Here is a 14,624-nt window from a genome sequence, read left to right on the forward strand (position 1 = left end):
ACCATGTTGGTGAAAGATTCTCCCTGGGGCCTGAAAGCTTGAAGGGATGAGTAACTCCTCCCTTCTCAGGCGCAGCCCCAAGGCGCAAGGCCACTTGCACCAGCAGCGTGCGTCAGCAAGATATCAGAAGCAGGAAGAGAGCTGGCTGGAAGACACCTACCCAGGCTAGAAGACACCTATCCTTGAAGATTGAGAAAGAGGCCATCTGGGTACCACATAGCAGTTAGGTCAGATTGGGACACTTCCTGTTTACAGGAGACTATAAAATCCCTGGCCCTTCCTCACTTGGGGCTGAGGCCATTTTAGGTCTCAGCCCACCTGCACCCAGGTGCTCATTAAAACAGCATGTTGCTCCACACTGCCTCGTGTTGTTGGCGCATTCACGGGGTTCCAGCGGACACAAGAACCTTTCAGTTGGCCAGGCTGGTCTCGAACTCCTCACGTCATGATCCACCCGCCTCGGCCTCCCAAAGTGCTGGGATTACAGGCATGAGCTACTACGCCTGGCCTCTTGATACAATTTTAATTGGTAGGGGTTCTTTTTATTAAAAAGAAATCTTGCTGTAGTTGTGTTGTAGTCAGAGCCCGCTTTGAGAAATCCTCCCAATGAAGTTAATCTTTCTCAAATTCAGTCACCAGCCGAGAAGCGATATTTGGAGTAAATGGGAGAGGGTTAATGGAAACTTTAGGTAAAAAAAGATTTAGTTGAAAACAGGCTACGGTTAGCTCAGCCACATGTGCTGTTTACACCTTATTGTGGATTTCAGATCAATAAGGTCAGACATCAGATTTTTGGTTTATCAAGGTGCAATAAATTAGAGAAGGTAGTGTTTATTTATAAACATCTTATTGTGCCCAGTGTTAAAAAAGAGCCTTAAAAAACAACAACAAAAAGCAGCCTGATAATAATTCCAATCTGTTAACTCACAATGGTGTCAGTTACTTGGGATATGTGATTTTCTCAAGACACTTTCTTAATAAGCTACCAGATCACAAAGTGACAAATGTTTGGCTGCTTGGTAAGCATAGAATTAAAATAATGGTAATTCTTTTTTTCAAAGGTTAGTTCCATCAATGTTGGGTTCTGCTCCATGGTGCATATTTCTTGTCTAGTGAAAACTTGTATCAGGAAGTAGAATTAGGGTTCCTCCGCTGCTGCCGGCTAACATCACATTCTTGATACATTCTTATTCTGGGTCTCCCCTTTTGCTAGAATCCTTGCATATTGCTACCCCACATCCACACTTTCCTTCTCTAATGGCAAATTACACAGAATTCCAAACATGGATTGGGCACAGGAAGTTTAACAGTGGTGGTATGGCTCCTACAGAGTGAGTTTTAACATTGGAAATTGAATAAAACCCAGTCCCTTAATTAGGGAACACTATGTACATTATTACACAGGTCACCACTGGCCAGAACACAATTGTGACTGGGCCCTAGCAGAGCAGAGGGAGAGAGACGGAGATGTTGGGTGTGGAGCTTGGGAACACACAGAGGCTTTGTCTGAGTGGCTGGCAGCTCAATTGGTATCATATTCCTCTGTTGACGATTGAACGCTGGAGAACATGGTGCTAAAAATCTGTGAGGTTAAGGTCAAAATCTTGGATGATACAGATTTACACTGAAAGAGAGGATTGAAGGGCAAATGAGGAACCATTTATGAATATTTTCTCCCAGGTTTGATCGATCAGTCCATTATTATTTACTTTACAATAATTAAATGGTCTTATCACTTTTCTTTTTTAAGAGGCAAGGTCTCTGTGTTGCCCAGGCTGGTCTTGAACTCCTGAGCTCAAGTTATCCTCCCGCCTTGGCCTCCCAGAGTGCTGGGATTATAGGCCTGAGCCACCATGTCTAGCTGGTCTTATAATTATTTATAAAACAAAACACTGAGTTTTCATATATATCAGGAAAAATAGCATTGGCGTGAATCAGAAACTCTCTGGCCTACCTTCTGTCTTTCTACTTGAAAAAATCAACTTTTACAACACATATTTGATACATAATTTTGTTAAGTAAATAATAATTGTCTAATTATGGATATGACTTGATGTATATTTAAGCTTTTAGGTGAAAAATGGAAGATGTTCTTATCTTACCAGTGACATGTGCATCTCCTTTCTAAGAAAAATGTTCTTTTGTAAATAATTTACTCATTTGTATTAATTTTCAGTAATCTCCCTAACAAAATCTTTCCTATTCCTTCTAACCTTTTTTACGGTTGAATTTCTCTCTGTGCTAGTATAAAATAGTATTGTGACTGCTAATGAATTTGGGGTTTCTTTTCTTTTCTTTTTTTTTTTTGAGGTGGAGTCTCACCTGTTGTCCAGGCTGTAGTGCAGTGGCTCGATCTCAGCTCACTGCAAACTCTACCTCCTGGGTTCAAGCAATTCTCATGCCTCACCTCCTGAGTAACTGGGATTACAGGCGTGTACCACGATGCCCAGCTAATTTTTCTATTTTTCATAGAGACGGGGTTTCACCATGTTGGCCAGGCTGGTCTCGAACTCCTGACCTCAAGTGATCCACCGGCCTCAGCCTCCCGTAGTGCTGGGATTACGGGTGTGAGCCACCACACCCAGCCTGGGATTTCTCTTCAGAGTGATGAACATGTTACAAAATTAGATGGTGGTAATGGCTCCACACCCTTGTGAATATACTAAAAATTTTGTAAATTTCACAGCTTAAAATGATGAGTTTTATGATATATGAATTATATCTTGCTACAATTACTGTCCTTTGGTAAAAAGTGTCAGGTTAACTACATATGGTTATTTTATCTACTCTCCTTTCCAAAAAATTACTAAAATTATAGTAGTAAAATATTTGTAAAAGGTAAAGGATTAAAAAAATTTTCCTCCACAAAGGCAGTAGAGCATTTTAAAAACTACTTTAACTCCCAAAGAAAAGGAGACAACAAGATGAATGATGATAACACAATTTTAGGAAACATAAAGTGGACGGAGGATGTGAACAGAGTAGAGGAAGTTTCAGTCTGAGTGCTTGCAGGAGCGATGCCTGAGAAAAAAGCACATCAAAAGTTATCTGTTGCAACGCTGAGGGTCTCTGCACCTGGAGCATCCAGGTATAGTGGAAAGCAAGGATCAGGCATAGACAAGTCGCACACACAGAATGGATTCTGAGAGTCATTGCACTAACTTGCTGTGGTCACTGGAAGTTTATTATGGAGAAATTTCCTGATTCGGGAACAGTGAGGAACACTCATGTGGGTCCCTCAGGTCCCTTGTCTACTTTGAGCAGAATATCAATAGCATGGTGTTCAAACTTCTGTATCTTCCCTGCCCCTGTCAGGCTGTAAAATAGATGGCTTTTCATTGAAGAAACTGAATGACTCTATGGAAAAATCCTCCAGCTACTTATATTTCTAGGTTCCTTGTTGTAAAGGCCAACATGGGTGCCTGCGGCATTCCCCAGCATCGAACCCATCCTTGTACCTGGAGCCTCCAGTCTTCTCTTGAATGGCTGACTATTAAGCAGTAATGGACAGTGAAAGATCACCAGATAAAGAGGACAACTTTTGGTTAGAAGGGGAGAGATGGAAACAAATAACCAGGATGAAGAAACGTGGAGTAAGCAAACCGATTCAATGCAAGGAGCAAAACTAACAAAGACACAAAGAAAACCAAAACCAAGCAACATCGCCCAGTGTGGTAGTTACTGTTTTGCTAGTTTCCTAGTTTACAGAAAATGCTATGTGCTTTGAAAAAAGAAAAGTCAGCAAATAAGAATGAAGTCTTGAAATTTAAAAATGTAATTGTCAAAATGAAGTATCAAATTCAAAAAGATGGTTATAATAAATAAAATAAGAAAACTTCATGAGAGATAAAACAAGAAGTCAAAGAATTGGAAACTAGGAAAGAGAAGAATGAGTAACAATTTAGAAGATCAATTTAGATAGTTCAAAAGCCAAATAACAGAAATTCAAGAAACAAGAAAGAGAATGGAGAAAAATAAATTAACAAAACCAACAACAAAAAGGAAGAATTTTTGGAGTGGAATTTTATGAATTTCCAGATGAAAATGCTCCACCAAGTGGGGACGAAAAAACATTCACATTGAAGGATGAAATTTCAGGACAACTGGGGTCAAAATGAGATCTTGAACATTTCCAGAGGCTTAGAAGAAAATCACAGAAAAAGCAACGGGCATCTGAAAGGTCTAGAACTTCTCAAAAACAACACTGGAGGGGAAGATACCAAAAAACAATGTATCATCCACATCATTTTTCTAAGGGAAAATACTTTTCAACTTAGAATTCTATACACAAACAGGCAATCAAGTATGAGGGCAGAGTAAAGGAGTTTTCAGGGACACAAACACTTGAAAAAATTCACTTAATATATACTCTTTCTAGGAAAGGTATTGTAAGGCATGCTTCGGAAAGGTGAGGATGGCATGGGATCCTGGACAAGGTGATCTCTTTCCAGCAAAGCAATGAAGGGAAGACCCAGGCCTGCGTCGGGTCTAGAGAGCAACCAGCCTGAAATCTGAACGAGATGACAGAGGATTACAGAAGACAATAGATGTGAAAGATCATTCAGTATATTGGAATGCTTAGAATTTATTAGCAGATAGTTGACAGATCTGTTGGAATATTTGGAAAAAATGATGAAGTGTAAAATTCAAAACTAAGCAGATTAAAATAAATGAATAAAATTAAAAATGGGGTGATTATTAATTCCAGGAACAAGAAATTTGTACAAAGAAAGGAAACAATCGTAGTTAATCACAAGGTTCTGTAGGAGGGAATATTTACATATTTATAATAATATAAATATTAACTAACTACATTCAGTAGGTAAGGGAAAAGGGAGAGGAAAAAGTAGAATGTAAGAAAACTACACCCTTAAAAGGAAGCCAATAACCTACCATAAATAGGTATATAAATGGCTATTTGTGTGAATTACTTAGTATATGGAAATAAATAGAGAAAAGATAGCTAAAAAAAAGTTTTAAATGGTTGCCTCTGGTGGCTGGGATTTTGAGTGGGGTGAGGCAGCACAAGGGACTATTGTTTTCCAACATAAGCCTTTTAATATTATTATAACTTTGCACAAGTGCTATTTTGATAAATGTAGAAACCAATTAAAATAGTACTTATTGTCACTGTGGCGTATTAGTTTGCTAGGGCTGCTGAAATAAAGTACCACCAACTGGGTGACGTACACAACAGAAATGAATTGTCTCACAGTTCTCAAAACTTGAAGTTTGAGGTCAAGGTGTGGGCAGTGCTGGTTTCTTCCGAGGACTATGAATGAAGGATCTGTTCCAGGCCTCCCTCCTTGGCTTGTAGATGACCATCTTCTCCCCATGACTTCACACTGTCCTCCCTCCAAATGTGTCTTTCTGTTCAAACTTCTTCATGTAAGGACACTAGTCATGTTGCATCAGAGCCCACCCTAACGACTTCATAACTTGATCACCTCTGTGGTCTGTCTTCAAATCCTTATTTGAATCCAAATTTTTTTTTTTTTGGAGACAGAGTCTTGCTCTGTCACCCAGGCTGGAGTGTAGTGGTGCAATCTTGTCTCACAGCAACCTCTGCCTCCCAGGTTCAAGTGATTCTCAATTCGCAGCCTCCTGAGTAGCTGGGAATTAAAATCCTCTGTAATATTAGGCACATGACACCACACCCGGCTAATTTCTTTGTATTTTTAGTAGAGAAAGAATTTTGCCCTGTTGGCAAGGCTGGTCTCAAATTCCTGGCCAAAGTGCTGGGCTTACAGGCGCAAGCCACTGTACCCGGCCTCATTCCAAATTCTAAGACACTAGGGGTTAGGACTCCAACAAAGGAATTTGAGAGACGGGGGATGGGACACATTTTAATTCATAACATGTGGGGATTGTCAACTGTAGCCAAAGTTTCTGTGGGAAAATCCTCTGCAGTGTTAGCAAGTTTCTTAATTGTGACTGTGAGTCCTGGAAGGTCTTGCTCTATGTGGAACACAGGCTGCCATTCAAGAAGAGTGACACTGACTCAGACATGGCCTCCCCAGTGGTTCTGGGAGTGAGAGTGCCACCGCACTAAGGGCAAGCGCTAACATTTAAGTAGAAATAGAAAGAGATGGCATTACGAGCATTTTGTGAAATCTCCATAGTTGGGTTGCATAAATTATATATCACCCTGTATATGGTGGAGTAGAAGATCAAAGATGGGACTTCCCCAAAATGTGTCATTAAGAACTTTTGTTGGAAAGATTTGAGAAGCAGAGGGTCTTTAATAAAGATAGAGTTTTGTAATATATCTACTGGATCTTGTATTTTTTAAATAGCCTGAATTAGTCTTGTTATTTTGTGAATAGAAAACAAATCCTTACAACTGCCACCCGCCTCTGTTGGTAACCTTCTTTAGGGCCAGGGCCGTAAGAGTTGCATTGGTGCAGGACTCTGTGTGCCAGGCATTCTTTCCACCAGTGCAAACATATCAACTGATTTAGTCCTCACTCAAATCCTTGAGGTGGGTCCTGTGATGATCCCAGTGTCAGGGCCTCCAGATTTCAAACTCTAAACCATCCTACCCTACTCCCCAGCCCCCAGTCACAGTCAATACAACACAAGCAAAATACTGGCATCACAGTGGGAATGAATCAATCAGCATACGTCTGTAACTCATTTACTCAGAGAAAGAATGTTTAACTAACTATAAAGTCAGTGTATGAAGAGGCCGGGCGCGGTGGCTCAAGCCTGTAATCACAACACTTTGGGAGGCTAAGGCAGGCTAATTACCTGAGGTCAGGAGTTTGAGACCAGCCTGGGCAACATGGCAAAACCCTGTCTCTACTAAAAATACAAAAATTAGTCAGGCATGGTTGTGGGCATCTGTAGTCCCAGCTGCTCAGGAGGCTGAGGCAGGAGAATAGCTTGAACCCGAGAGGTGGAGGTTGCAGTGAGCTGAGATAGTGCCACTGCACTCCAGCCTGGGGGACAGAACCAGATTCCATCTCAAAACAAAAACAAAAACAAAAATGTTAGTGTACAGAGAGATTTATGGTCAATGTTTGTAGTCTCACTGGATTACCTCTTCAAGATTCCCTGGCTGATTCTTTACTGAGACAAGAGCCTAAAGAGAAACTTGGTGGTAATGTTGACATTTATATTACACTGTCATGCAGGGGGCTCTGGGAATCCAAAAGGCAAGGCTGCTGTTGGTTGGATTGGTTTCAGAAGTAAGCTTTCATCTTTCAAATTATTAGTGGGTAGTTCTACATATATAAAATAAATAGCAGAAGCAGAATTACAGGACTGCTGGGATTTAACAGAGCACAGAAAGGTGTGGCTCCACATTTTAGGAACATTATAAGGAAATGCTGGTGTCTAAGACTGAAGCCAATATACTGTTAATTTAATGAGATTCATCATTTGCAGAAACTATTCAACATAAGAGATGATTTATACATGTTTTTATAAATGTGAATGCATAGGGTAATTGTCATGGAAACTCCCAAATTCAATGTTAGTTGTAACTGGGCTGCATTAGACTCTTGCTAAATCAAGTGTACAAGGGCATGCGTGTGTGAATGTTAGTTTTGGGGTGTATCTGTGGGTATACATGAGTGTTTTAGGGAAGGAAGTGGGGATGGTTATTTAATCTACATGGAGTATAAAAACTCCTGGAATTTGTCAATGTGATTGCAACATGTGGTGGTGTAGCATGTTGGTGGAAGGGTATGTGGTTTGGTGGGGTGAGCTGGTGTGTGGTGTGGTTGGACCTGGCATGGAACTTAACTGGAGTTTGTGTGGAATGAACTTTGAGGGGTGAGTTTTCACATGGGATGTTGATTATGTGGGATGTGGGAGGTGGGAGGCTGGAATACATGAATGCTGGGGGGCTGTACAGTGAATGTGGGGTGTGTGCGTGTGTGTGTGTGATATGGTTGTAGTTTAGCTTAGCTTTTGTTTAGATTTTCTTTTGCTCTTTGTTTTTGTCTTTGTTTGCCCTTTGTTTTGTCTTTGTTTCACTCTTTGTTTAAACTTTCTTTGGCTTTTGTTTGCTCTTTCTTTAGCCTTTTGTTTAAACTTTGTGTGGCCTTTTTGTAGTCTTTCTGTAGCTTTTGTTTTTAAGTGGATCTTCGCTGAGGACTCATCAAAAACACCTTGTGTAATGAAAAACCCAGATCTATAACCTCTCCCTATATATTCTGCATGCATTGAGGTAGGCTCAAACCCTTAGGGACCTGGTATAGACGCGGAATCCGTTTCACACAACAACTGCTATTTGAAGGTAAGAGGATTCCATTGGTTTTTATTTTACTTCATTTTATACTTTCATCTTTAAGTGACAAGTGTACATTTTTGTATGGGCCATTTCATTATATCCCAGGGAAAACTTTCTGTAAGAATAGTCAAAATGGGGAGGACATACAAGGATGGAGAAAACAAGAACAGAGATACCACGTTTATTCTGATGTGGGCAGGGGGCCACCTGGAATGTTCCTGCTAATGTTTGGAAATTTTATGAGCCCAGGGAGAGGCTCTGAGCCCTCATTTAGATTTCCTCAGATTCAAAGCCCTGTGTTCCTGGAGCCAGATGGATGGTAGTTCAGGCTGCTTCTTTTCTTTTCTTTTCTTTTCTTCTATTTCTTCTTTTATTATTTGTCATGATTTAAAAATGAGTTTTTCTTCTTATCTGGGAACAAATTTTTTCCTCATACAGTTGGATTTATGTGTGTGGGGGATGTTAGTGGAACAACAAAGCCCAAATCTTTTTGGAATTCTGCCCCCTGTAGACCAACAACCTTAAACAGAAAGGCACTAATGCTTTGTCTGATAGAGATTATCTTCGAAACAACAGGGAGTTTTCAGTTCTATGGATGACAGAGAAAGGAAAAAATATTATGTGTCAGGGAGGCCAGTAATGAACTTGGCCTACAGTACTAGCAGGAAAATGGGGAAAGGACTTTTTAATGCTTTGTGAATAAATCAGGGAGGCAGAGAGCAGGCTGCTGCCAGGTGTGCGGATATGCTGTTTTGTGACTATTTAGAACAGCAGGAGACTTGTTGGTGAGTGAGTTTCAAAAATTGTTTCAGATTTTTAGAAAAGTTGCAAACAATACAAAAAATTTCAGGTGCACCCAAATTACCCAGATATTCCTGTTTTACCACATTTCCTTTATCATTCTCTTTCTCTCTCTGTATCCATATATATGTGTGTATATACAAAAATATATGTGTGTATATATAGACACATATATTATATATAATATACGTATATATACACACATATATAATTAATTTTAATTAAAATTTATTTTAATTAGAATTAATTAAAATTAGAAAATTAATATTGAGAAAATACTATTTTTAAGTCTAGCGATATCTAGATTTCATCAATTGTCCAAGGAGCCAATTGAGAACCATGCATGACCTTTTGTTGTCCTGTCCCCTTAGCCTCCTTTAATTTGGAACCATACCTGAGGAAGCTTTGACCTAGACAGTTTTAGAGAGTATAAGCCAGTTATTTTGCTAAATGTCCCTCAATATGGGTTTGGTCTGCACTTTTCTCACAATTATGCAGTTTTCAAAGGAATATACTTGCATTTTAGATCACATAAATCCAAATTCATACTTGAATCTGAGTATACAATTTAAAAATTCAAGGTCTTGTTACCTAATAGTTATTAAGATTTTAAATTAGTACCTAAAATCTTTGTACACCAAATAGCCAAAAATTAAAAATCTAGAGCTTTTACAGATAATTCCCAAGGAATCATCAAAAGTGTATAAGTATTGCCCTTGGATTATAAATGGCAATTATAGTGACCTGTACATGAACTTATAGGCTTAAAGTGAGGTATTCAATTTACATTACTTGTGTGTGTTGGATTCATGTCTACTGCTCTCTGAGTATTAGTTTAATAAATGTAATAATTCCTTTCTAGGTGCAACCATTTGCTGAAAGCAGATACGGCTCAATAGAGTTTCCCTGGGTAGACACTCCAGGCTGGCTGGCGTCCTCTTTGTTAACTTAACAAAAAGATCTTCCTAGTAGTAGGGGCGGAGTTAGCTCTGCCTATTAAAAAATTAATTCGGGCTTATATTACTACTAGTATGATCATTGAGGTTCAGAAAGATGAGGTAGTGAATAATAATATAATAATTAGAACCTCGGTGAAACAGTCTCTATCAACCCCAAGTCTGGAACATCACCCTTCCAAGTTCTTTTCCAGCTCCTCCTCTGGCATGAGGCATGAGTCCTTTCCCAGCTGCTCCTCTGGCACGCTGGCATGCCCCTCTTGTACTTGTTTCCATTCAGTTCTGCATTACCTGCTACAATGGCCCAGTGGCAACACCCAGAGAGCTAGTAATTACACATAGAAGGAATCTAACATGTACTGAGATACACACACCACAGCGCTCCCAAGAAGCAACAGGTGTGTAGAGGCATTGACTCAGTTACCAGATCCACCATCTCTGCAAGCGCAGAGCGGAGCTCATTTCTCCACACAATATGTTTGCACTCATGTGGATGAGGGCTTCTGGTGTCCTCAAGTCCAGTGGGTTTTCTATAACTACTATAGAGAACCTCGTGGTGGTTTCCTCAGAATCACCAAGGTTAACTTCAAGTCCCTTCCCCTGAGAGGGATTCCTGGTAGAGACAGAACTCTCATTTCCTTTGTAAGTAAGAGAACTTCAGTTTGGAAGTGGCTGGCAGTTTTATCATTCTGGAGACAGAGGCTTTGACTTCCCAGGAGACTTACTTTGAGAAAATTACTGACATGAATTCCTTAGATTAACAAATATAAAATATCCTTTTTTTTTTTTTTTTTTTTTTGCAGAGAAAACAAGGAAGTCATAAAAAATTTAAATGCAGGGCAGTTGGTTAACCTATTGTATGATCTTTGTAGTACTGTGAACATATTGTGGCTTTAATAGGACTGTTCTCTGGATGACATAGATTAACTTTTTTCTCCTAAATATCGAATTAGGTTAAAATTTTGGAGTTCTGTACATAGTGCTATTTAATATTGAGGAACTCAACTACTGGGAAAATGTAGCATTAGCTATTATGACTATTTCATCAGGGCCATGAAAGTCACTCTGTAGTTTGATAAAGTGTTTTCTACTTAAAAGACAACTCAAAGATATTCCCAAGATGGACCATCCTGGAGTAAAAAATGAGGGCCCCCTTCTCTCACCCAGCCAAAAGAATTGGGGACCACTGGCCAGGCGTGGTGGCTCATGGCTGTAATCCCAGCACTTTGGGAGGCTGAGACAGGCAGACCACTTGAACTCAGGAGTTTAAGAACAACCTGGGCAACATGGGAAGACCCCATCTCCACAAAAAATACAAAAATTAACCAAGCATGGTGGTGCGTGCCTATAGTCCCATCTACTTTGGAGGCTGAGGCTTGAGGATCACTTGAGCCTGGGAGGTAAAGGCTGTATTAAGACATGTTCGTGCCACTACACTCCAGCCTGGGTGACTGTCTCAAAAAGAAAACTGGGACTCTGTCTCAAAAGGGAAAAAAAAAAAATAATAACTGGGGGCCAGAACATGGAAGGGTTGGGAGGGCAGAGAGTCTTGTGGATAGGGGTTAAGCTGCTTCCCACAACGTGGAAATTTGTGGGGCTGTACTTGGCCCATAGGATTAGATCCCATCGTGTGCTGCAAGAGTGACTTCTTATAATAGCTGTGCAGGCCACTCTGGCTTCTGTTGCTTCTGTCACCCTTAAAGCATTAGGTAAATACCTGGTGTCAACTGTGCTCTGGGTGGTTAAGGAAACTTCCTGTTTTAAAATGTACTTCTGATTTTGTTTTTGTTCAGGCATGGTGAGGCCAACCAGATCAGGAGATGGTTGCCATTGAAAAGACAGTGTTTTACTCATCACTCCCAGGAGGGGGGAAAACGTGGGGAAGGGCCACCTGGCCACATGGGGAAGCACCAAGGTCTTAGGTCAGGAGTCAGAAGGAGTGAGGGTGAAAAAGCATGGGTGAGAGCCTTTATTATGGTTTTTGTTGGGAGAAATGGTCTAGGCAGAGTAAGCAGGAGAGGCATGCTTAAGATTGGCTAGTTTGAATAATTTCATGGGGCTCTGAGGTGTAGGAGCTGTCTGGTATCTGGTCCTGGAGTGATAAGGGCAGAAGAATATTAGTTCAACTTGTAAGAGTTCAATAAAGGAGGTAGTTGGTGAATTTGGGTTCTGGACTGGTTGATTTGCATATAAATGGCATCTCACGGGGGGGCAATTGCTATCTCTAGGAATCAGCTAGCCCTGGGAGGGGCAGCATCTCCAGGGTCAGCAATGCCCCAGATGCCAGAGCATCTGGATGGAATACAGAAAATAAGATCATTTACCACAGAATATATGTATCAAAACATCACACACTGTACACCATAAAAACAAAGGAGAAGCAGCACAGGAAGCTATAAGGTTGTGTAATAAGGGTGCTTGAGAGTTAATCTAGACTAAGTGGCTAAGAAGGTTTTCCCTGAGGGAGGCATATTTGACTTGAAATCTTGTATTCTTGGGCAACTGTTACACAAGTAAAGTGAGCTGGGGAGGGTATTTCTGGAAATACCAGTCCAAGGTAGAAGGAGCCATAATGCATTGAGACAATTGAATATGGTTGAAATACAGAGAGACAGGAGCTAAATATGTTTTTTAGCTCTATTTTTAGCTCTATTTTTCTTCACTTGGCTGGTTTTCTGAATGTTCCAAACAAGGGATTTGAGAATTCCTACTCCAATCACTGACACTTGATGGTTTATGTAAGTTATTGTCATAAAAACATATAAATGGCATTAACTTAAATGAAACACAGACTCAAATTACTCAAATTCCAATCTCTGGCACTTGATGGTTTAAGTAAGTTATTTAATAACAACACATGGATGGCATTAACTTAAATGAAACACACACTCAAATTACAGTGATGTGTTGGTTAACAACGAGGATACGTTCTGAGAAATGAGACGTTGGACGATTTAGTCATTGTGTGAACATTATAGAGTGTACTTACACAAACCTAGATGGTACAGGCTACTTAACACAATGGTAAATATTTGTATGTCTAAACATAGAAAAGATACAATAAAAATACAATATTATAATCTCATGGGGCCGCCATTGTTTAAATAATCCCTGATTGACTGAAATGTTGTTATATGGCAGATGACTATACATGGAACGCCTGAATTATACACATCATCCCCCTAAAAAGCCATTTTTCCCTAATTGCTTCTCCCCTTCCATTAAATTTTAATACTACAGATGTACAGTATGTCTGTTTATGTATTGTACATATTTGTGCTTTGCACATAAAAAGAGTGAGAATATGTCTGTTTATGTATTGTACATATTTGTGCTTTGCACATAAAAAGAGAATTCTCACGTAGGTCTGAGATTGAAAAAAAATTAAATAAAACAAGTAAGTTTTTTTTGCCCCCCTCAAGATCCAGTTTTCATCTCTTGGAGGGGATATTACCCACGTTGTGAATACATGCAGTATGCCCTTTACATTGCTTTCTTTAATGTTAACATCTTATGTAACTGTGTAGCACAACTAATAAAACTAATACATTAACATTGATACATTATTAATTAACTATAGAGTCTAATCATATTTCACAAGTTTTCCCACTAATGTTCTTTTTCTGTCAGGCACTAATCCAGGATACTGCATTGCATTTAGTTATCAGGTCTCTTTAATTTTCTCTAACCTGTGACAATTCCTCAGTTTTTCCTTGTCTTTCATGACCTTGAGACTTTTAAAAAACATTGATAAGTTATGTATAGTGTCCTTCAATTTGAATTTTTCTGATGTCTTTTCATGATTAGGTTGAAGTTATATATTATTGAAAAGAATTACACAGAGATGATATGTGCTTCTTATATCAGAGAATAAATGAGGATGATATGTCTTATTACTGGTGATGTTAACCTTGATCATTTGACTGAGATGATACTTCCCAGATTTCTCCACTTTAAAGTGATTGTTCTTTTCTTTTCAATTAGTTAATATTTCTTGGGGGGATATTTGGAGATGATACAAATACTGTGTTTCTGCTTACACTTTCACCTACTAATTTTAGCATCCATTAGTCAATGATGCTTGCAGAAATTATTATTGTGGTATTCTAATAGTGATTTTCTATTTCCCTCATTGCTTCTACATTTATTAATTGGAATGATTCTTTAAGGAAGATTATCTCTTCTAGTCCATTTATTTATTTATTCAGTTATTTATTTATATCAGTATAGGCCCAACAATATTTATTTTATTCCTTGGTTTATAATCCAATACTATTCTTATTTACCTTCTTGCTCAAATAACTTTGGTAGGAGCTCTTTTAGGTTAGCTCCTGTGCCTTTTTCACATGTTGCCAACCTCTCTGAGCATTTTCTGACATCACAATTTGTTCCAGGATAAACTTGTATTTTCTCTCAGTCTCAAATCAATCACCTCTTCAATAAGCTATGGTTCCTTTTATTGGACACTTTACCAGTCTAGCCTAGTATACTGATGATAGTTAAAAAACAAGATTTGGGTATTACTTGTTGTATCAGTTCATTCTTGCATTGCTATAAAGAAATATCTGACACTAGGTAATTTGTATAAAAAAAGAAGCTTAGTTGGCTCATGGTTCTGCAGGCTGTAC

At 39.2% G+C, this 14,624-nt stretch overlaps 1 protein-coding gene across 14 annotated transcripts in view; it reads left to right on the forward strand.

The window, feature by feature from the left end:
• The first annotated feature begins 8,184 nt into the window (after positions 1-8,184).
• The window catches only part of MOBP (myelin associated oligodendrocyte basic protein), a 58,462-nt gene continuing 52,022 nt past the window's right edge, over positions 8,185-14,624 (forward strand). For 7 of the 14 annotated variants that reach the window (XR_012431003.1, XR_012431006.1, XR_012431001.1 and 4 more), the window contains exon 1: positions 8,185-8,246. The gene's annotated coding sequence lies outside the window, so the exon portion shown is untranslated. The remainder of the gene's footprint in view (positions 8,247-14,624) is intronic. The other 7 variants (XR_012431004.1, XR_012431007.1, XR_012431002.1 and 4 more) reach the window with 1 other exon arrangement.

This window comes from Macaca fascicularis, chromosome 2 (assembly GCF_037993035.2).
Source record: "Macaca fascicularis isolate 582-1 chromosome 2, T2T-MFA8v1.1".
In the NCBI taxonomy this organism is placed as follows: domain Eukaryota; kingdom Metazoa; phylum Chordata; class Mammalia; order Primates; family Cercopithecidae; genus Macaca; species Macaca fascicularis.